The 22712-nt window shown below is 44.9% G+C and overlaps 1 long non-coding RNA gene across 1 annotated transcript; it reads right to left on the reverse strand.

Annotated features, from left to right (window-relative positions):
- Window positions 1-578: 578 nt before the first annotated feature.
- On the reverse strand, window positions 579-13686 carry LOC144331380 (uncharacterized). The gene is made up of 4 exons (XR_013398477.1): window positions 13628-13686; window positions 13030-13191; window positions 4580-4655; window positions 579-709 (listed from the first exon to the last, which is right to left on the reverse strand). It is a non-coding gene; the product is annotated as an uncharacterized LOC144331380 (long non-coding RNA).
- Between the last annotated feature and the right edge of the window lie 9026 nt (window positions 13687-22712).

The raw sequence follows: 22712 nt of genomic DNA on the forward strand, positions 1-22712 counted from the left end.
GTTTCATTTTAATATTGACTGTAAGTTGACGTAAAGTCAATGTCAGGACATCAAATGCAGGAAATATCTCACAGAGAGATTATTTCAACCCGAAATGATCTGAGAATCAAAGATTCTAAGTGATGCTTTAAAGAAAAGTACAGATTAGGCAGGAGGAGAATACTTGGAAGGGAATCAGAGGAAATTAATTTCACTGGTAGAAAACAAGCAAGCTCCGAATGGAGATATGAGGCCACCCTCAGGAATGACCTGGGCACCTGCACAGTGCAAACTGGGCCTGGAATCCCAGCCTCCCCTGACGGTTTCCACTATCGTTGTGTTTATTCTGAACTGCTCCCTCTTCCCCCTGAAAGGAAGGTCACAATGTCTTCCCCCAAGTACCCTCACGAAACCATATTCAATAAGAAGCCACATTCCATAAGATACAAAGTCACCGTGATACCCAGTACTGTGCTGTGATTCAATACAAGTTGGTGATTATTTGAGATCGATTTTACACATTGGAGGAATTTAAGGGAGTAAATAAAGTCAAAGTGAGACATTTAAACAGTGATTTTATTAGAAAAAGATCTGGAAATGAGGAGATGGCTAAGACTTTGATACTGTGGCAACTGGAACTTGGAATCCCACACCTCGCCAGGATCCCGCTGGTCCTTGGGACGACAGAAGCAATCTCAGTCCATTGCTTTCAAGTGAATTTTTAAAACTCCTGTAAAAGAAAAATAAAACACCACTTTCACGAGTGCCTCAGAATAAATCTAAATGCTTTGCTAATTGCCTGTCACCACTACAAATGGTATTTGCTTTTCAGGGAGCTTTTTATAAAGGCCTGGAAATAAATCAGAACTTTTAATTCCTTTGAAGACAAGCTGAGAAAGAAATAAAAAAAAGGTGGGGGAAAAACTTCACAGACAACAGAATCATCTTGAGCATCATCTGAAAGGTGTTCTTGTGTAATATAAAGAAAGCCTAATCAGGTTGGCTCGAAACAGTTGCCTGTACGGTAAATGCTCACTGCTTACGTATTGTTTTTCTCAAAACATAAAGCTTTGATGATGAAAGCAGATCCTTGGACCTCCAATTCCTGCAAGATTACAAGGTCAGGCCCTTCCACCTCCCCAATGGGACTGGGAGGCCATCGGAGATGAGTTCACACAGCCGGCTGCTTTAGTGACTCTAAATGCCATGTGTGGCTTGGCGACATTTGCTTTTATTTCTAGAGAGTAGCATTTAATATGATATCAAATTACCCCACTCAAGGTACTGTACTCTTGGAAATTGCTTCTTAAATTCCACCAACCACCTAACAGAAATCGCCTGCCACAACAGAAAAACCTTTATCAGAATATATCTGCTATGTGGTGCACGGTGAGCATCTTCAAGGCATCACTGTGTTCAAATAAAACGTTTGAACATTCCAATGCACAGCTTTAATTCATCTGCTGATAGTAATTATCAGAACAAAGTCACCGAGACCAAATTACCTTCAGGTTTCAGTAAGAATAATGTCCAACTGAGAGGTAAAAATTAGGATTAAAAAAAAAACTCATAGCAAATTATTGAGAGATGAATCAGCCTAGCACAGAGGGTCTGCAGGGTGGTGAAACTACCCTGTGTGTGCTGCAGTGGCGGAGGTGAGACATCTGTCCCGTTCCCAGAATGCCCAGCACCGGAGTCAGCCCTGGTGTGAACTGTGAACTCTGGGTGCTAACGATGTGTCCACGTAGGTTCATCGATTGGGACACACGGGCCCTCTGGTGGCGTGTGTGTGAGTCGGGGGCAGGACCATAACTCTGTATTTTCTGACCAATTCTGCTGTGAAGCTAAGACTGGCTTAAAAAATAATGTCTATTTAAAAATCGATAGCAAATTGTTCATCGATGCCATTAAATTTCACTCCAAATTGAACGGGAGGGTTATTCTTCAAGTGTGGCTGTGACTTGTCTGAGCCTGGCTGCCTGAAACTCCATAATCTCTAAAGTCGAGACAGAGAGCTTGAGAAGATGAGCAGCCTGAGGCAGGGGCCGGGGGTTCTGGGTTACCCCCGAGATCTGCACACCCAACCGGGCCGGAGCAGCCATCAGCGCTCTGGTCTCTCCCTCCTCTAAAGGTGTCCCCGGGGCTACGTGGACACACCCATCACAGTCCTCCCCGGACCCTCCCCACCCCTTCCCAGGAAAGTCACCCAGAATTAAATCTTGGGGTGGCAGGAGGAGCCCCCTGGGGTAACAAGCCACAGTGCCGGACGCAAAGTCACCACCAGGAAACCTGCAAGCCAGCAAACACACTGCTGTCTGCGCTGGCCTGGGAAATGTGAGTGTTTTTAAAACATGCTGAAGAAGTCATACATTTGTAGGAACCAGGGAGAGAAATGTCCTGGGCTTACTGATCTATCCAGACTCTTCAGCTCCTTCCCTTCCTTTCATTCCTTGATTAGCAAAGCTGAAGTTTTCCCTGACAAAGTGTTACGGAAACATGGCCAGGGCTAAGATCGCAATTACTTGTAAAGCAACGTCAATAATAAAAGAGAAATGATATTGCACACTGCTGTGCCATTTTCAAACTGGTGTTCTCCAATACGACTGCATCAAATCCTCATGACCGTGTGAGCCCTTAAGTACTATTATTACTCCTGTTGTATATTTGAGGGTTGAGGCTCAGAAAAAACCTAGTAAAGTGGTCAAGGTCAACGTAGGTGGCCTCAGATTCCAATTCCAGGGTCTTCCCGTTACAGCACCCACTGACCTGGAGCCGCTTTCTTTCAATCTACAGAGAAGCAGCAGGCCTTGGAAATCCAGTTGTTTGAAAATAGTAATTACTTTGTTTTATTAGGTCCAAAATGTGCCCAGTAATTGAAGCGTTCTTAAGCGGGCAGGATCACTCAGTCATTTTGGTCATCTTCATAGTCAGTTTGGATACAATCAGGACAGAACGGCCAGCACTCTGTAGACCCCCAAGATTAACTGGCCACATTACAGTCAATGTCATATGAGCCCAGGCTGAGAATGTATTTGGAGGTTGTGCAGACGCCCAAGACAAAAGTAATTATTTTATTATTTATTATGAAGATATTGGAGTTATGTTTAAGAAAAAAAAGTAGGAATAAAGAGGAAGCCGTGAATTTGTTTAAACAAAATTGAGGATTCACTGTCTGCATAGAAATAAAAGTCTTCCAAGCAAGATGATTTATAAATAACAGACGAGTAACTACCATGTATTATAAATGATGCCTTTCCTGCCCTGTGTATTGTAAAATGCTTTCTAGAATCTTACAAAAGCCAGCATGGCAAGAATGTAATGAAGAAGAGAATTGCAAGATTAGAATCACGTGGAAATGTGGGGCCTCGGGTAGCCACAGAAGGCGGCTGAACTCCCAGGCTCACGGCGGTGGGTGATCTCTAATAAACTGAAAGAGCAGAGCAACAAAGCTCATTAAAATACAAGAAGAAGAAAAAACTTGGGATAATATCATCCATCTCCACTGATTTCATCACCCCGAGAATGAGGGGTAAAGCTTTCTAACATGAGAATGAATTTTTATAAACCACAGACATTTTCTGACATTTTAAGAGAAGAATATGGTGTGGCACTCCCCAGCCTGTGATGCGATGTGTTTATTTAAGGAGTACATGCAGAAATGTTTCAGGGAAATGGGCCTCAATGAGTTCACGTGGGAGCAGAGAGCCCTGAATACCAGGAAGCCTCCGTGATCCCTAAGCAGAGCACTCGCTCCTACACTGACCAGAACCATGCCACGAAATCAGGCCCCGGGAACCCTCGCAGGTAGAATCCAGCACCTTCCTTCGTCCCAGTTTGATGGGCTTGTTGATAATTCATATTCACATTCAGCCTTTCCAAGAAAGTAAAGAAGAAGAAAAAAAAAAGGGCTTTAATTGCCACTTTTCCAAAAAGGCAAATTATTCAGAGGTCATCAAACCTACAGGAGGAGCAAATGAGAAGGGACGGGTAGGGCCTGCTGGGTGGACCCCTTTTAAACACCTCTCGCCGGGCACAGTGTCTCATGCCTGTAATCCCAGCACTTTGGGGGGCTGAGGCGGGTAGTTCTCTTCAGGTTGGGAGTTCAAGACCAGTCTGACCAACATGGAGAAACCCTGTCTCTACTAAAAATACAAAATTAGCTGGGTGTAGTGGTGCATGCCAGTAATCCCAGCTACTTGGGAGGCTGAGGCAGGAGAATCACTTGAACCCAGGAGGCAGAGGTTGCGGTGAGCCAAGATGGTGCCATTGCACTCCAGCCTGGGCAACAAGTGCAAAATTCCATCTCGAATAATAATTAATAAATAACTACCTCTCAAGTGAATGCATCCTCAACCCGTTTTTCTCCATCAATCTGTTCGACTTTTTAAAATATTAAGATTGGCCAGGTGCTGTGGCTCACACCTGTAATTCCAAAACTTTGGGAGGCTGAGGCAGAAGGATGGCTTGAGCTTTGGAGTTCAAGACTAGCCTGGGCAACATGGTGAAAACCCATCTCTACAAAAAAATGCAAAACTTAGCGGGGTGAGGTATCTCATGCCTGTGGTCTCAGCTACTTGGGAGGCTGAGGTAGGAGGATCACCTGAGCCCAGGAGGTTGAGGCTTCAGTGAGCCGTGATCATGCCACTGCACTCCAGCCCAGGTGATACAGCGAGACCCTGTAACCAAAAAATAAAATAAAATAAAATATTAGGCTATAAGAAGTAATAGTTTGAATTTTCTGATGTACAAAATTAGTTAGGAGAACACTGCAATGGAAATACAATGCAAGCCACAGATACCATTTTAAATTTTCTAAAGCATATTAAGTAGAAACAGATAGAAGCAATTTTAATAATACATTTTTAAGGTCGGGCACAGTGGCTCACGCCTGTAATCCCAGCATTTTGCAAGGCTGAGGTGGGCAGATCACGAGGTCAGGAGATCAAGATCATCCTGGCCAACATGGTGAAACTCCGTCTCTACTAAAAATACAAAAATTAGCCAGGTGTGGTAGCACGTGCCTGTAGTCCCAGCTACTCAGGAAGCTGAGGAAGGAGAATCGCTTGAACCAGGGAGTCAGAGGTTGCAGTGAGCTGAGATTGTGACACAGCACTCCAGCCTGTCAACAGAGTGGACTTAGTCTCAAAATAATAATAATAATAATAATAATATATTTTAAACCCAATATGTGAAATATTATTTTAATATATACCTGACACAAAAATATCGAGATATTTCTGTTCATTCTGTCATACAAAGTCTTCAAATGTGGTGAGCATTTCCCACCAAGAGTTTGGTTCAGTTTGGACAGGCCACTCTGCAGGCGCTCAGCGGCCACATGTGGCCGGAGGCCGCCCTACTGGGCAGTGCAGAATTAGAATATCTTGTCTTTCCTTGGGTCAGAAATTTGAAACTCTAAATCAAGGAATATTACAAAATATATTCTACACTATAACATTCTTTTGTTGGCAATTAAGACGGTGAAAATACAATTTTGTGGGATGGAGATATTTTAAGTTGAATACAAGAATATTTGAAAAGATATTTCTTATTCCTTAATGTATGGATTAGGTGATTCTCCTACATGTCAAACAAGAATTATAGTTCTCAACATTTAGCAGTTTATATGGTCTAGGAGGAAGATTTTAAGGATTACCAGTTATGATATTATTATTATCATTATTATTGTGCAACATAGTGCGATAATTCCAACCTGTTTTTAACAAGAAATAGAGATTTTAAAATAACTAGAATTTAAAACAATAATAAGTAATAAACACTGAGTACTCTCTGTATGCCAGATGCCATGATCATAGGATCCTCAAAACCCCATAAAGTAACCACTGTTATTAATTCTATTTTAAAGTTTTAAAAAAGTGCTGGAGCCTGGGCTTGATGGTTCATGCCTATCATACCCATGCTTTGGGAGGCTGGGATGGGAGGGTCCCTTGAGGCCAGGAGTTCGAGACCAGCCTAGGCAACATATGAAGACCCTGTCTCCACAAAAAAACAATTTTTAAAATTATCTACAGATAGTAATGTTCGCCTATAGTCCCAGCTACTCAGGAGGTTGAGATAGGAGGATTGCTTGAGCCCAGGAGGTCAAGGTTGCAGTGATCCGTGATTGTGCACTCCAGCCTGGGAAACAGAGTGAGACCCTGTCTTTAAAAAAAAAAAAAAAACAGAAAAAAGGTGCAGGAGCCCACAATCTTCCTCCCTGTCGACTCAGGCGCCTCTTTGCCTGGCCCACCAAGGGTCAGGGTGCAGTTACCGCACTGCAGCCAGGGAGGACCATGAAGAGCTCACACTTTGGTCACAGTCTCAGCAGGTTCCTTAGAAGGATGCTCTTCAGGCCTGCTTCTGCTCTCCAGCAACTTCAGAGGGAAACGTCTTCCAGGTGGAATAAAGAACACAAGAAAAACGGAGAGGAAACATAACCCCAGAAATTAATTAATATCCACTAACTTAACAAAGGTTTTGAATGGTGTTTAAGGACCAAAACCAGGTGCCGTGATTTCAGACTGTGATTTGTGTCCATTGTAGTGAGAACGCATCTCATGGCCTCTTTGTTCTCTAAATGCGTAAAATATGAATGTTCATTTGAGCTCTTGAGAAGATTGCTTTTATGAGAAAACAGAAAGATAAAGTAAAGGAAGGAAGTGAGGAAGGAGAGAGGGAAAGAAAAAAGGGAGAGAAAATCAGGGAAAACACAAACAACAACAACAAAAATGGACATCATCGCAGAGGAACATTTGAGTTTCTCCCTTTCTCTCCTCTTGGACTGGAGGAGCCCCTAAGTCAGTCAAATGCCTCCCTCTAGTGTCTGAAATGCTGAATACAGATTTCATTCTCTGAAAAACAATGAATAAATCCTTGTAAATTCAGTCTTACTGTACCCACAGAATCCAACCTACCTTTTAAACTATAATCAAGAAAAAAGTCACAAAAGTAAAATAATTATCCAGTCTGGATTTTCTCCTTACAAATTATGGATTATTCTGTTGTTTTTTGGGTTTTTTTTTTTTTTTTTTTGGAAAAGTCATTGAAATCCCAGTGCTCTAGGAAAACTAGGAAAGAAAACTGAATTTTCACAAATCTGATCAATACAGCTTGCATTTAATACAATGATGCATTTCTATAACATTTCTGAGAAATTTTTAAATGAAAAATCTTGGCTCTGTTCTTTATCTGGTAGGTTGGTTGGTATACTTTGGTTTGTTTTTTTTACAATTTTAGCTAGAATTCTCACTTCTCACTTTGAGCCACGATTGGTATATCTTGATTGTTACTGTCTCTGGAATAATGAAAAGTAAAAGTTTAGGGCCGGGCGTGGTGGCTCACTCCTGTAATCTCAGCACTTTGGGAGGCCAAGGTGGGTGGGTCAGTTGAGGCCCAGGAGTTTGAGACCAGCCTGACCAACATGGAGAAACCCCGTCTCTACTAAAAACACAAAAATTAGCCGGGTGTGGTGGCGCACCCCTGTGGTCCCAGCTACTCCGAAGGTTAAGACACGAGAATTGCTTGAACCTGGGAGGTGGAGGTTGCAGTGAACCAAGATCGTACCACTGCCCTCCAGGCTGGCCAACAGAGCGAGACTCTACCTCAAAAAAGGAAAAAGAAACAAAAAGGTAAGCATTCGATCTGAAAGCAGCAAAGCAGAGTAAATATTAAACCACTTCAGACATTTCTGCATTTCAGTATAGAAGTTGATCTACATTCCAGAACAATACATATTAAATAAGCCATCACAATCAGTACCTTTGCAATAAATATTGCATATTTATCACAACTATTTCTCCAAAGAGGGGAAAATAAACCTGTTAGCGCTGGTAAATGTTACTGTCCGAGAAACGAGACTCAAGCCCTCAGCAAGGCAGGGCAGCTGCCCAGGGGAACAGGAGTTGGGGACGGGCTGGACATTTCCAAGCATCTAGCAGTTCCTGGCCAGCTTCCTTCTTAAATGGAGACTCTCTGAGCAGTAGTTTAGCCCCACACACTGCAGGACTCCTTTAACAGGCTATGGCAGAAACAGAAGACAAGTGTTCCGAAAATAACAACATGCTTCAGACATTTTGCTCTTGGACCAAACTGAGGCAGCTATTTCTCTCGTCCCAATAACGAGATGCAGATGAACTGGGGAGGAAGAGAGATTTTATTTTCTGCAAATGGTTCCCGGGAGAAGGCCTGGAAATTATCGCCAGACCAACTCAAAATTACAAAGTGTTCCAGAGCTGATCTACCTTCTAAGCTTTCATCTAAACCCATGAGTGATTAACTTTTTTTATTCTATAACTAATATCTGAGTCCTGAAGACCTTCCTCTGCAGCTCAGTAAATTTACTTCCCTAAACGGGTCCAGGTGCTGGGGTGCTTACCCTTATCTTCTCTCCTGCTACATCATGGAGTTTTGGAAAGTTCCTTCAGATCCTAATAAAACTTGCTTGTGGAGGCCTGGGGAGTTTCTTCAGACCCTAATAAAACTTGTTTAATCCTAAATGGGCCCTGTAAGATTCCTTCATTACTTTGTCCTGCTTTAAGGCCTAGGAAAGGCCTACTGAAACTGTTGTTACGAAGGCCTGCCTTAGTGAGACGTGGCCTGCCACAGCTTCACATGATTCTTTTTTAGCATGGAAAATTCTGGAAACTGTTCTGACATCCTCGGGTTTGTGGAAAGTCCAGCACAGAGCAAGGCAACTTGCAAAGTATCGGGGCTTGTCTTTTATCTTCAAAGGGAACGCTGAAACAATAATACTACATCTGAGTTCCTCCTGTGGACTAGGGGCTGTTTTAACTTCATCACATGTGTTTGTTAGTTCGATGTTCACAGCAAAGGACGTTGTTGGCATGATCAGGTTCCCTTTGTCACAGAGAGGAAACTGAGGCACAGACAGGGAAATCAGTTTGCCCAGATTCGCACAGCCAGTGAGTAACCAAGGGAGCATTCCGAGGAGAAAGAAAAACACACTTGAATGAAAGCAGTTGCCTGAGGGGAATCTTGGTCTACTTTTTTTTTTTTTTTTTTTTTTTTGAGATGGAGTCTTACTCTGTCTCCCAGGCTGGAGTATAATGGCGTGATCTCGGCTCACTGCAACCTCCGCCTCCCAGGTTCAAGCAATTCTCCTGCCTCAGCCTCCTGAGTAGCTGGGATCATAGGCACATGCCATCGTGCCTGGCTATTTTTGTATTTTTATTAGACATGGGGTTTCACCATGTTGGTCAGGCTAGTCTCAAACTCCTGACCTTGTGATCTACCCGTCTCAGCCTCCCAAAGTGCTGGGATTAGAGGCGTGAGCCACCGTGTCTGGCCTGGTCTACTTTTAATACTGTTTTATTATTCTTATTTAAAGGAGTATTTTTCCTCCTCCGCCAATACACCGACTTATGTGAATAGTTAGCTCTTCTGAACCATGCAACCCCGCTGTTTAAATGACTCACGGCTTTGTCTCTCCCAGATCCTACAGTAAAATCTATCTGGTGGAACAGACCTCTCTCCTTACATGAGTGTGGAGAACAGAATCAGTTGAAAGAAAACAAAACAATAAAGCTTTCACATATTTAAAAGATCTGGCCCAATAGTTTGCTAACCTAAAGAAAACGATTCAGAGGCTGGGCATGGGGGCTCATGCCTGTTATCCCAGCACTTAGGAGGCTGAGGTAGGAGGACTGCTTGAGCCCAGGATTTCAACACCAGCCTGGGCCACATAGCGAGACCTCATCTCTACGAAAACTAAAATATTAGCCAGGCATGATAGCACACGCCTGTTGCCCCAGCTACTCAGGAGGCAAAACGGGGAGATTTGTTTGAGCCTGGGTGGTCAAAGCTTGTGGTGAGTTGTGGTCGCACCACTCTCTGGGTGACAAAGCAAGACCTGGTCTCCAAAAAAAAAAAAAAAGAAAGAAAGAAAGAAAATGGCTCAGATAGTGGCATTTGATCAAACTAAGAAACATAATTGAATCATGCCCAGTATCCAGTGTCCACTGCTAGGTCCTCTACTGTGGGACCTCAGCACTTCAATGTTCCTTTTAGGAAGAATCGGTTCTTTCTTTTTTCTTCCAATGCTCTCATGCAAAAAGAGTTGTGTGGGTAGGAGGTCAGTTAAATTTAAAAGTTGGTGAAGAAGAGCTTCCAGCTTCCTACCTGGGATGTAAGGGGCTTGGAGGTGGCCACTCCCTCCTAACGGGTAAAAAGCTGAGCCCTGACGTAAAGTCTGAACGCTGAGTGACAAGGGTGTGTCGGTGACATAAGTGCTTGGATAGTAACAAGTGAACCACTCTAGTGGGGGTGTCGGTAGTGGGGGAGGCTATGTGTAGGGGCGGGGGAGTTTTTTGGAAAATCTGTATCTTCTACTGAATTGTGCTACAAACCCACAACTGCTTTAAAAAAAAAAAAGTATATTTTTAAAAATGGGTTAAGCAGAGAAAACAATGACAACAAATGCTGCTTGTTACCCTAAACGACACAAATGTGAGTTGTTCTTTGATGCTTTTGCAGATGCAGGGCCTCTGCTCAGCCCCCAGCCCCCAGAGAGCTACTCCCAGTGCCTCATTCCTCAAAATACACCCACCAAGCATGAAAGAATCCAACTGTTTCTTAAGACAGATCAAGAACTAACCTTTAAAGATATCTAAGAATCTATCTCGATTTTTTAACGTTTCTCAACGATTCTTAGTTTTCTTGCACGTGTCTGATTCAACAGCATTTTTAGTTTGTATTTAATCTTTCCAGAACGTTCAGTTAACTATACGGCAATAACACATCTCATCCATCCTTTTGGATCTTGTATTTCATGGGCTTACCAAACATTTCGTTAAATTATGAAATTACACTAACAAACACAGAAGGCACAGATATGGGAACAAGCTACCTTTCAGAAACCCTTAACACAGCTGGTCAAGGCAGACATGGACAGCAGTTGCCCGCCAGCACCAGGCACCATGTACCCTGGATGCTGGTCTGAGACATTGGTGAGCTTTGATCAATGCCCCACATTGGCTCAACAGTGTCTGCAGGGAGAACATCCACTTGGCCTGTTGATGCAGCCTCTTCCCTCCCCTCCTAGCCATAGAAAGGATCCTTTTTTTTTTTTCTTTTTTTCAAACGGAGTCTGGCTCTGTCACCCAGGCTGGGGTGCAGAGGCACAATTTCACTCACTGCAACCTCAGCCTCCAGGGTTCAAGTGATTCTCCTGCCTCAGCCTCCCAAGCAGCTGAGATTACAAGTACACACCACCACACCCAACTAATTTTTGTATTTTTAGTAGAGATGGGGTTACACCATGTTGACCAGGCTGGTCTCAAACTCCTGACCTCAGGTCATCCACCTTCCTCGGCCTCCCAAAGTGCTGGGATTAAAGAGGTGAGGCACCGCGCCCGGCCAGAAAGAATCCTTTAGGGCACAGTGGAAACTCGGACATTATTGGCGGCTTTGCTGCAGGATTTTCCATGACCTTACAAGGTAAGTGCCCCGGAAGTAGTTGTTGAATAAATAACGTTCATAGCGCTGAGCATTCTGATTGTTTAATGAACTAAACATCTGCTGGGGTTTCTTTGAGGTTAGAAAGAGGCTTAGTGTTTGAAGACAGGATGGATTGTTATTAAATAAATTAACAACCGATGCATCTCATGTCCACTGAATTTGTCAGAGAGTCAGGGGATTCACAAAACATTAAAGTTGAACCTCCACACTGGAAAATGTTAGCAATATTTATTCTGAATTTCAGTCAGCAGAAACGACATGAAATAACTGGCTTTTGCCGGTTACCCGATAGCCCCTAGGTAGATGAGGACAGGAGTTGTTGGTTCCATGAAGTCATGAGTGAAGTTAAAGCAATGCATTTGCTTAAAATATGTAAGCCACGTCTACATGGGGTATACACTCTCTCTCTCTCTCTCTATATATATATATACACACACACACACATAGGGATTATATATATAACATATATATGGGATGTAGTTATTTATTTTTTGACTGAATTTGCCTGAATTTATATTTTTATGTGATATAGATATAGATATACAGGTATAAATATGGTTTGGATAATAGAAACCACTTACAGATATTGGCAAAATCAGTTAAAAAATAAATCAAAGACTCAGAGAGACATTTAATGAACTTTAAGTTTTACTGGATCATTGTATAAATAATAACCCTCATTGCATTTAAAATCAGTTTGGGAATAAGGATCGGCAATTTAATCTCAGCCCTTTATTATTTATTGCTGGGTGATTTCACAGCTTCTCCCAATGTCAGAACGCAAGCCCAGATGACGCCTGTGTGATGGGGCTTCCGTAGAAACAAAGGGATTAATTTTAATTGATTGCCTTTTAATTGGAAAGTCGTGCGAGGCATGACGTCCTGTCCGTGGGCATCTGTGCAGCCCCAGCCTGGCAGGGAGTGGGTCGCAGCTGGTCTTCCACTGGCCAGCAGCGTGCAAAGCCCCTGGAGCCCAGGAGGTCTGTCTCCTCAGTGCCCCAACCTCATGCAAGCTGGAATTCCCTTGGAGTTTTAGGTCTGGGGTCCCAGCGCTGGTGAAGGCCCAGTGTGCGCACTCCCTGGAGCCTCCACTGCAGGGCTTCCATCGAGCAGCACATGGTCAACAAAGACTCTGGGTTTCCAGAGCAGGTGCTCAGAGCAAACCTAGGATGCCACTCGTTGCTCAGGCCCAGGCTAAGGTGGATTCAGGAGAGGCATGGTTTGAATTTTTTAGTCAGAAAGAAACCATGTGAAATCAGCCTGTTTCTCAACATGAATGTTCAAGGTGACCCTGGCTCAAAAAATTGCAAACCGCGGCCCCTAAAAGGCCAGAGAGCGCCCTTCAGTCAGGCTTCCCCAACTCCACGTGTAACTCGATCCAAACTCTGCAGCATCTGCAGGTCAGACATGGCCCCACGCAATCCAGGACCCTCACAGCTCCCCTGTGTCCGCTGGAATGACCCCCCTCAGTCCATCAGCTTGGACGACAATGCAATAATGAAAACAATGATAAGGGTACCAATGAAGATGCCGCCCTCAGTTGAGTTCCTTTCATGTGCACTTTACACACATTACCTCTGTTACTCCTCCCAAGGGCTCTGGGAAGTAGGAATTCTTTCTTCCAATGTGTGGGTGAGAAGAACGTTGAGGCACAGGGCATTTTAGTGACTTGCACTTAAACACCAAACTAGTCTAGATGCAACTGATCAAAGCTCAGCCAGGGTGTTCCCCGGCTACCTGGAAGATGTGAGTGGAGAGAAAAGAAGGGGAGGGGTCTTTAGTGAAACATCATGCCTCTCCCAGCCTCGCCAAGTCCATCCACGCACCTGCCGAGTGTCCTCACGTTGTCCTGAGCACAGGGCTCTCAGCCCGTCTTCCCTACTCCAGTCCTGCGCCCACCAGGTACCAAGTGCTCACCATGCCCCAGGCTTCCTAACAGCTTACATAAAATAGCTCATGTTAGTCCTTCTGTCATCACAGTGAGTTAAGCACTGGGATCCCCCCCTTTACCGATGAGAAATCAAGACTAGAAAAGTCTGTTGCTAAGAGGAAGTCTGAGTCTTCCACCCTGGGGTGACTGGCATGTGATGAAAAGCGTGGACTATCGTAATAAATGAATAAAACCTTGTCTCTACCATCTACTGAAGGTGTAACCTGGGACAAATCACCTCACCTTTCCATGCCTCAGCTTCCTGATGTGTAAACCGGAAAAGAAGAACCCGACCTCGCCAGCTTGGGAGGAGTCAATGAGTCACCCCCGGAAGGGCTGAGATCAGGGCGGCCACTCAGCAAGCTGCCATGGAAACATTAGCCGGGACCTCTATAAGGCATCCTCTTGGGGTCTGCCCTTTTGGAACCCTATTTCTTCACAGATCATCCAGGCAGGGTCCAAAGCCGGCCCACCTGCAGGCACAGGGCGAGGGTGGGGCACTCCCCTGCACCCCTTCCTTTTCCCCATGGCCTCTCCCAGCCCTTCCGGGAATATGACTCCTGCAGACACCCAGGGCTAGAAAACCCAGCTGCTCTCACGTCCACGTTTGCCATTTCTTCCACTTTTTCTGTTTTTCCTGATTCCACATCTCAAATTTGGCCTGTCTTGTGCTCACCTCTCTGTAAAAATGAGTGGTATCACGATAATAAAAAGTTTAACCAACAGTGGTCCTAAAAAACAAAATCACATCATAATGAAACCCTCATGCTATCATTTACTATTGCTAGGATCTTGCCTTGTACCTGAAGTCAGAAAACAAAGGGATATGATCACAGGTTTGTATAGGAAGCTTTGCCAAGGTGAAACAAATATTGACCCAGAACAGATTAATGTGTCTGAAAGTGTTTAGTGTTCTTTTAAAGGGAATTGAAATGCGGAAGAGTAATAGAGGAGGAGGAAGGTCATTAGACCACAAAACACAGCCAGGAACACCCCAGGTCACCACCTGCTCCTCCTCCTCCTTCCCGTTCCACGCGGGCGTTGCCTATCTGGCTTGTTTTGGGGGAATGTAAACAACCGTTCTTGGAAGCCTGGTGTCCTCACGGCTTCATGGCCCTGACGCTGCTTTTCCTCCTGTTTTCTCGCTCGCCTGGGACTTCATTTGCTTGAGTTGTACAGTATTCTGTGTCCCCTCCTGTGAAGCTCATCTGCACTTTCAAGGGTAAATCCCTTTGCACCAGAAAGACAGATGGTTCCTTAAATGAGAGTTGAGTTTTTCTATTTACTGGAAGATTCTGAACACAGTAAACTCTTCCCTTTCTCTAATTCTGTAGCCCACCAGGACCACCCCCTCCCCCCACCAAAAAAAAGTCCTCTGCAATCCGCATAATTCTATTATTCGTTCCCCACACTCTGGGCATTTTCCTTCTCCTTTCTGTTCCCAGATTATGGCTGGAAGGTGACTGGACGGAGGGCAAATGCTTCCCAAAGGTGGTGTGGCTCCTGCTCTCCAATGAAGCAGGATGAAGACAGGACCAGGGGCGGGAGGGGCTGAGAGAGAAGGGAGGTTTGCTTTCCCTCCCTCCCTCCCTCCTTCCCTCCCTCTTTTCCTTCCTTTCTTCCGCTCTTCTTTTTCTCTCTCTTTTTTTCTTCCTTCCCTCCCTCCCTCCTTCCTCTCTCCCTCCCTCCTTCCTTCCTCCTTCCTTCTCTCCCTCCCTTCCTTCCTTCCCTTCTTCTTTCATCTCTCCTTCCCTCCTTCCTTTCTCTCTCTTCCTATCATTCTCCCTCATCTCTTCCTTCCTTCTTTCCTCCTCCTTCCTTCCTTCCTTCCATGCCTCCATTCCTTCTTTCCTCTCTCTCTTCCTCTTCTTCTCTCTCTCCTTCTCTCTCTTCCTCTCTCTCTGCTCTTGTGTCTCTCTCTCTGTCTGTCTCTCTCTCTTTCTCTCTCTTCCTTTCCTCCTGTCTTTCTCTTTCTCTCTTCCTCCCTCTCTCTGTTCTTCCTCTCTGTTTCTCTTTCTCTCTCTGTTCCTCTCTCTCCATCTGTCTTTCTCTCTGTCTCTCTCTCCATCTCTCTCTCTGTCTCTTTCTCTCTCTCTTCCCTCCCCTCCTCCACCCAACCCTTCTTTCTGATTTTGTGTGCTAAGGTATGGGTGCCTGCGCCAAACTGCAGGACCAACTGTCCCTGATGCGGGGACACGGGCCTGTGCTAGGACCTTGCCTGCTCCTGGCTCACAGATGCCACAGGCCAGGCCGAGGGTCAGCAGGCCCAGCAGAACTTCCCTCCCTGTGGCCCCCACACCTCCCTCTTTTTCATTTGACCGCAGGCCGTCTAGTCCACGTGTCCTGGGCCCCCACGACCCTGCCGAGCTCTGCAGGGTGCAGCTTCAATCTGCATCTTCTGGCCTTGGAGGCTGGGCCACGCTGTGACTCCGTCTGGTGACAGGGGAGTCAGCAGGGCCAGAGGCAGCATCCCTGGAAATGTTCCTTTTCCCTTCACCTGGGAAAAGCCTTTGAAAGAGGCTCTGTGACTCCCCGGCCCGGGTAGCGTTCGATGGCTATCTTTACCTCATTAGCATTTCACTCTTAATGGGTTTTCCTTGCTTATTTGACACCAATCTTCCAGCCTGACAGCCATTCCCTTGGAGGGAATTTAGTCAAAAACCTGACTGCTGGCCATCTAATCAAACCTTCAGTCAGTCGGGGCTTTCTCTACGTGTGCAAGTCTCTAATTCTGTCCTCCTTTTCCCTGCCACTCCCAGTCCACATGGAATGACAGAGCAGTGCCCCAGCCATGCTCCCGGCACAGTGCTCCGTCCGCAAGGCCTTCCCAGTACCGCAGTAGGTGCCAGCCTGTCAAACTGCAGAGCCCCGCAGGCAGCCGCCATCAAGACAACAGTTGTAAAATGTTTGGTTGACGGTTTTTCATCCTCCAAAATTATCTTCTACAAACATTCTGTTTTAAAACCAAGCCAAAGAGCACATTGCTTGAGGGAAGAAGAAGCGGAAGGAGAGCTCCAGTGAGGGGTAGGAGGCTGGGGACCCAGCGTCAGCCTCTCCGCAGGGCACTCCAGGGGCCCCTGGACAGGGCAGCTGGTTCTCCCCAGAGCAAGTTATGGAGGTGGGGAGATATGGACAGAAAAAGATGGAGAGGCACAACTAGAAGGGAGAGACTGAGAGATTGACAGAGACAGAAACACTGAGAGAGGGACAGAGACAGAAAGAGAGAGACAGAGACATTCTGAGAGACAAAGCCATCCTGAGAGAGAGACAGACACAAAAAGAGAGGGAGAGAGAGAGCAGCAGACAGCCAGGAAGAGCCACAACGGACCACAGCTCTGGCACCACCTCTCCGGAAACACAGTCCCATACTCTATTGGCTGCACAGACCAACCTCACTGGTGACGTGGGAAACTAAACGAGAGTGTGAATGTCAAGAGAAGACATCACTGGGGCCATCACAAAGGCTCCTGACCTTGCCCTCCAGCCAGGACGTTCCTCTCTGATCACAGTCTCTAGTGCCTGCTGGATTTTGTCACCCTCCAGGTCCCTTGGAAGGTGACCCTGGGTCCTCCTCACACTTCCTCACTGTCTCTGCCCGATAGAATGTAAGTACCCAAGGGAGGTGCTGGTTCCCCTCGCTCACCATTCCGTGGGTAATATGCAAGGACTGCCTTTGAAAAGCCTTGGGTTTCTTCAAGCTTTCAACTGGAAGGTTGTACTGAGCAACTGCCAGATCCTGTACCCCCGTTTTCTGCAGAGGCAGCAGCAGGAGCTCACTCAGTGTTTGTGGGGCACAAGTGGAGGTGGGGAAACTGAGGCAGGGCACAGTCAAGGATGGTGACCAACACACTACCCAGAATACACAGAGCTGGACTCACTGCTCCCTGCACTAAAGGAGATGGCTCTCTTAGAGGCCATAGCATCCCTGAAGAGAGTAAGGTATTGATCTCTGATAGGGATTGGGGCACCTGGAGCTCAAGGCTGGGGACTCTTAGAGGCAGGAGAATTGTTACATCATCTGCTGAGGCTGTGTGCAGGCACAGCACTGTGATTGGCTCTCAGGAGCACAGTTGCAGAAGTGCTTAGCCCTGATTGGCTGATGTCCAGAGCGAGGGCTGACACTGATTGGCTGGCTTGCAGATGCGTGCTCACAGCCACCATTCTCATTGGCTAGTGGACTGGGTTTAAAACTCGCGCTGCAGCTGTTTCTTATCAAGGTATTGAACATCATCAGTCTTTTCCTACTTTATGGGAGCTTTTTAGATTTTACAACATATCATCAGAAACCGTGTTAAAAATTCCAAAACTGGAAGAGAAGAAAGTAGGCTGGTGCTGAGAAGGCGAGCAGGTGTTTCTGGATCAATCCTCCTCTCCCTGCATTCAGGGGACCCTGAGTGGGAGGAGAAAGAGGGGCTCATGCACTGTGTGTCGGATACCCAAACACAAACTTTAGCTAATCTAGCAAATATACTGCAAAGAATGGAGTGCCCTAGACAGATACTTTTTGAGATATATCTCAAAGCTGTGACTTTTCTATAATTGGAGGTTGACAAATTACTAAAGGCCGTCTATTTGTGAACATGCCTAGGTGTTCTGTTAAAGATCCATCGATGTTTGGATGCATAATAAAATATACACATAATTTATAAATGTTTGCATGCTTTTTGAAAAAGTTATTCTTTCCTTCATTTCAGCAAAATAGCCAATTATCTCATTATAACCAACTTTTAATATAATTCATGTTCTATTCGCCAATAGTCATGTAAAAGATTAAAGATAAAATGACTTCATATGCAGAGTATGCAAAGTTGATTTTATTCTTACCAAAATGAAAATTCAAGCGTAAATATATGAAAAGAGTTGAAATTATTTTTAAATGTGCTTTTCAAAATGTTACTTTTCTTTTAAACATTTAAAATTATTACAATTAAAAAGAAAATATGCACTCTAATCAATGAATATAGAATTTAAAAACAAAATTAGGCAATGCTAATTTTTAAATTTTTTTTCATTTAAAAAAATCTTAGTAAATAATTTCATAAAAGTAAAACTATTCTAGTGTTCAGGTTCACCTCGTTGCCAGTGTAGAGAATCCTATGTCTCACCTACATCATGTTTAGACCTACATACTTATAAACTTAGCAATAGTATGGATTGTTTGCAGTTGCACTGTGAGGACAGTCACCATGTGCAAAGGCAACAGGAAGAGGAGCAAGAAAATGCACACTGTATCCTGCTGGGAAATGACATTTTTCATCACAAGAATCCTTTGTATTCAGCTACATGTGACGAAGGACTTGACAAGTTAATTGCTTTGCCATTTCTCTTACCTGAGCATTTCTCCAGTTCTACACTCTCCACACTGCAACATTATCTAGCACTGCTATAGACAGAAGCACAACCCACTAAGCTTCCTGGCATTTGGGCACAGTTGCCTTTCATTTCAAAGGCTTAAGTGGAGGTGTGACACACAGTCAATTCTTGCTATCCATGGTAGTCGTGTTTTATAAAGTCACTGCAAACACAGAATTAGCAAACATGGAACCCCTGCTCCTAGGGGAAATCCAGGGCTAGGTTCCTGTGAGACTCAGGTCACAACTTTTTCATCAAGCAATCAGTACTGCACTTTGTTTTATGTGTTTTTCTGTTTAAAGACACCTTATTTAGCATATATTCACATTGAACTTACAGCCAACAGCACTGTAATATAGCTCACGCCTGAACAAAGCCTCCCGAACCTATGTCCCTTCTCCATAAGGCACATCCCAGCCTCTGTGCTTGGGAGCACTGGACAGTGCTTCAGCATTATGTCCGGTGGCCACAGTGAAAACAGCAAAATCACCAAAAAAAAGCATAAGGATGCAAAACAAACAAACAAACAAAACACAGGCCAGGAGTGGTGGATCATGCCTGTAATCCCAGCACTTTGGGAGGCCGAGGCAGGTGGATCACTTGAGGTCAGGAGTTCGAGACCAGTCTGGACAATATGATGCAAGCCTATCTCTATTAAAAATACAAAAACTAGCCAGGCGAGTTGGTGCATGCCTGTAATCCCAGCTACTCTGGAGGCTGAGGCAGGAGAATTACTGCAACCCAGCAGGTGGAAGCTGCAGTAAGCTGAGATTGCACCACTGCACTCCAGCCTGGGTGAGAGAGCAAGACTCTGTGTCAGAAAGGAAGAAAGGAAGGAAGGAAGGAAGGAAGGAAGGAAGGAAGGAAGGAAGGAAGGAAGGAAGGAAGGAAGGAAGGAAAGAAAGAAAGAGGAAAGAAAGAAAGAGAAAGAAAGAAAGAAAGAAAGAAGGAAGGAAGGAAGGAAAGAAAGAAAGAAAGAAAGAAAGAAAGAAAGAAAGAAAGAAAGAAAGAAAGGAAAGAAAGGAAGGAAGGAAGGAAGAAGGGAGGGAGGGAGGGAGGGAGGGAGGGAGGGAAGGAAGGAAGGAAGGAAGGAAGGAAGGAAGGAAGAAAAAAAGAAAGAAAGGAAAGAAAGAAAGAAAGAAAGAAAGAAAGAAAGAAAGAAAGAAAGAAAGAAAGGAAGAAAGCCATCCCACATGGCACTAAGTAGATGATGTAAAGGAGACTTGTTCATACTACGAGAGCTGAAACAAGAACACAGAACGTCATGCGTATCGATCGGGTGACACAAATGTTTGCTGATCTGTGGATGTTTGAGAACAACTGCCAAAGTACTGTAAGTATTGATTTGAAGATTGCAAATTAACTTTAGTGAATATGCAAATTTGCAAATACAGAATTCACAAATGATGAGGGTCGACTGTATTTTCCTTAGACGTGAGCAGCGTTGGCCAGGAGGGCAAATATTTATGGTTGCAGTGGTAATGCTCAGACTGGAGCAAGGCAGCAATTCTGAGTGAGATGTGTCCTGGACTGAATGTGTGTGCACACATGTTTTGCGTGCATGTGTGGCACTGTGGCAGGCGAGGCCTCCGTAACAACTGTTTCAGTATGGACTGGGTGGTGAAGTTAAAGATCAAAAGCCAGTGCCTTTATACAAAGGCTGGAATGTAAAAGCCCACCAAGAGTTTTGCCTAGGCCTCTTAAAGAGGCTTAAAGCATGACAAAATAACCAGCGAATTTTTAACAGGGCCATTTAGGATTAAACAAGTTTTATTGTGGGTCTGAAGATACTCCCCAGGCCTTCACAAACAAGCTTATTGGGGGTCTGAAGAAACTCCCCAAACCTCCGTAATTTATCAGGAGACAAGATAAGGGTAATTACCTCATCACCTAGACCCATTTAGATTAAGTAAATGTACTGAGGTTCCAGAGAAGGTCTTCAGGATTCAGACCTTAGTTACAGATTAGAAGAAGTTAATCACATATGTCGTTAGATGAATGCACACTTACATGTAGACATAGAGCTTAGAAGGTAAATAAGCTCTGGAAAACGTTGTAATTTTGAGTTGGTCTGGCGATAATTTCCAGGCCTTCTCCTTGTAACCAGTTGCAGAAAATAAAGTCTCTCTTCCTCCCCAGTTCATCTGCATCTCGTTACTGGGCTGTGAGAAATACTCTGACCCTCAGCTTGATCCGGGAACAGCACGAGTGTCATACTTGGGCTTTGTAAGACTCAGTGCTTAAGACGGGAACCCCTCTTGCCTCAGTTAAGAATGGGATCATTCAATGTTCCAAATTTCAAATTTCAGCCAAAAAAAGGGGGATCTTTCCCAGTTTTTGGCCACTAGGGACAGCATTCTAAACATAAATGGCTGTGGGGAATCCTAGGCAGTTCTCTAAAGTGAAGCAAGAGGCCAGGTAACCAAGCAGGAAGTATGTTATTTAATCTCTTAAATGTTAGTAATGTTTCCCCAAATCTACTGAGAAAATGCAATAAAACTGGAAAGGTAACAGCAGAAGATGTGTGCTGGAAAGGGTCAGAGGTGCTCAAAAGCAGAGACAAGGGTTAAAGGTCCGCAAAGTATAAGAACCAGAGAAATGCCTCCAACTGCAATGGTTGTGGTATGCTACTGTTAATATTTAATCTATGTGACATTTTCCTTCCTTAAAAAATGCAAAACACCTCCGATCCATGGTCCCAAATGATTTAATATTGAGTCTACTTTTATGTAACATGCTCATAAATCTCTCCTAATCACACCTGAGGCTAACACATGAGACCTTCCGGATGCCTGTCAGCACTTACCTTACAAAAGGGTTGCTCCACGTGGCTTTTGAAAGAGCAAGCACTAACAAGTGTTATCCTTAGTTCAAAGATATCTATTAGTCTGCGAAAGACTAGTTGATTCTAATTCAAACATCTATCTCATGCTCCGTGCTCAGTTCCAGCCCGTTTCCAGAAAGGCAGCTTTGGGAGATCTCAGTGCCGTGGGTCTGCAGCCTCCCTTCTTTGTCTTTTGTAAATGAAACCCTCTTGCCCTGAGCTGCCCATCCCAGCACCCCCAACCACCCATCCAGAGAACACAGCTCTGGCTGATCGTCGCGCCAGGTGACTTGCTCAGGGAGGCGCAATGAAGCAAGCAGGACCAGTGGAAATCAACTGGAATAACTGAGGCTAAAATGCCAAGAATAACAGTCTCTCTCTTGGATTGCAATATTTAAGGATAGGCACGGCCGGGCGCGGTGGCTCACGCCTGTAATCCCAGCACTTTGGGAGGCCGAGACGGGCGGATCACGAGGTCAGGAGATCGAGACCATCCTGGCTAACACTGTGAAACCCTGTCTCTACTAAAAAATACAAAAAAACTAGCCGGGCGAGGTGGCGGCGCCTGTAGTCCCAGCTACTCGGGAGGCTGAAGCAGGAGAATGGCGGGAACCCGGGAGGCGGAGCTTGCAGTGAGCTGAGATCCGGCCACTGCACTCCAGCCTGGGCGACAGAGCGAGACTCCGCCTCAAAAAAAAAAAAAAAAGGATAGGCACTTGGTACGCCCTCCCCGGCGTTTCCTTCTGCCACCAGAAGGAAGCTCATGCGAGAAGGAAGCCGCAGAGTGAAGCGGACCTCCAGCCTGGATTAGGGGACAGAGCTGGAGCCACACGCGCAGCCTGGCTGAGCCATGCACCCCCCAGGACCATCATGGACTGCCCAGCCAAGTGAGCCAAAAAACAAATCACAACCACAGACCTCTCACTGACCTAGATGACACTGAGTTTCTCTGATCTTTTAATACAGAGAGGCCTTGCTAAGTGCCAAAGCTTTTTCATCCTTCCTGACTCCCTTTCTTGGTGCATTGCTGAGAGGCTGTGTTATGTTTTACACAATCAAAAAATCAAGTATAGATAAAATTAAGTTAATACAGAACAAAATTTCTTATCATGATGCTTTAAAATAAAATACACTTAAACGAACATGATTTCA

The sequence above is a fragment of the Macaca mulatta genome, chromosome 9, assembly GCF_049350105.2.
Source record: "Macaca mulatta isolate MMU2019108-1 chromosome 9, T2T-MMU8v2.0, whole genome shotgun sequence".
Taxonomy (NCBI): domain Eukaryota; kingdom Metazoa; phylum Chordata; class Mammalia; order Primates; family Cercopithecidae; genus Macaca; species Macaca mulatta.